This window comes from Neltuma alba, unplaced genomic scaffold (assembly GCF_004799145.2).
Source record: "Neltuma alba isolate B1F8T4 unplaced genomic scaffold, ASM479914v2 tig00003655_pilon, whole genome shotgun sequence".
NCBI lineage: Eukaryota > Viridiplantae > Streptophyta > Magnoliopsida > Fabales > Fabaceae > Neltuma > Neltuma alba.
In genome coordinates, this window is record NW_021633372.1 from 1 (window position 1) to 1384 (window position 1384).

Genomic DNA, 1384 nt, shown 5'->3' on the forward strand with positions numbered 1-1384 from the left:
ATTATCTTCATTATAGATCACATCAATCAAATAGAAACTTCACCCCCATTAATTATAGGCTCACACTTATAAATACAAATACATCCTGGCCTTCAATCTCTTGTCTTTCACAAACCTGTTCCACCCCTCGTGAAAACAAAGCTTTGGCTGCTTCTCCAATAGCAGTACCTAAATTTCCACGACCTCATTAGCTTGTCGTAAAAACAACAAGCCCAATATCACTATTAATATCCATCATCGTCGTCCCATAATTATTATACCATTATCATTATTGTCAGCTTCTTCGTCGTGCCGGAAACGTAAGGGAAATATCTATTCGCATGTTTCTTGGGGATGACGAGCCTATTGAGTTTGCCCACATCACTTGGGTAGGTGTAAGTTCTTCTGGAAAAGTTGGGGTGCAGGAGAATTTTTCCTCACCGTCATTTCTGGCCCTTTATTTGTTCGTCCCCTTAGGGTTAGGGTTAGAGCTCGGGTGCTTAAGAGAAAAGAAGCAAAGTTGGAAGGATAGGTGCCATCTCTGATCATGCTTAGGACTGCTTCGGTGTGTTGTAATGGCTTTGGAAAAAGGTTCTTGAACAGTTTGATCATTCCAAGGGAAGTTCCGGTGGCTTTCGCCGCTCCGGAGCTTAATGGTGGCGCTGTCGTAAGCCATGGCTGCCTTCTCGTTCGGATTTGAAGGTTCCAAGCCATATTCTTTGGTGGTTTGCGTATATTTGAGCGCCCCAATGACCATTTTGCTGAGGCACTACGCCTTTGAACTTTTGCATATTGTTATTAATGCTAACATTATTCATCCTCTCCTTTTCTCTTGATTTTTGATCACCTTCTAAATTACAAGAAGAAGAAAAGAGGGGGGAAAACTTTTTGTTCTCTTTGGTTTTGTTTATTCTTATAGTTTGATATTTGATCCGGGGAATGTAACAGACAGCTCCAACATATCAGTGCTGGTTATGATATATTTCGGTTTTGTGTAAATGGTAATTGATAAACTAAACTATATTTGGAAGTCCCGATTAACCAACTCAAATAGGAAACCGAACTCTAGTTCAAACAAAATTTGAAGTTATTACGTTGAGTCTAGTCTGAATTAAGTGCTATTACTTCCTAATTTAGGATATATAACAGGTATATATCTATTTCATTAATTAGTTTTGTCATCATCAAACGTTGTTAATTGCCCTGAATATATCACGCACACTCATGTATCATACATATTCCTGGATGACTGTAACAGTACAACAAATTAAAAACCAAATAAAAAAAAAACAGTGCTTGTTCTAGAGTTTTCAATGATACGTTACAGCATTATGGTTTTGTTGTAAATACCGGCATTACGTGCTACATCAGAATGATATTTGCATATCATTGTCATCAGAATAAC

The 1384-nt window shown here is 38.0% G+C and overlaps 1 pseudogene; it reads right to left on the bottom strand.

The window, feature by feature from the left end:
* Positions 1-82: 82 nt before the first annotated feature.
* On the bottom strand, positions 83-770 carry LOC114742123 (AP2/ERF and B3 domain-containing transcription factor At1g50680-like; annotated as a pseudogene).
* Positions 771-1384: the final 614 nt, after the last annotated feature.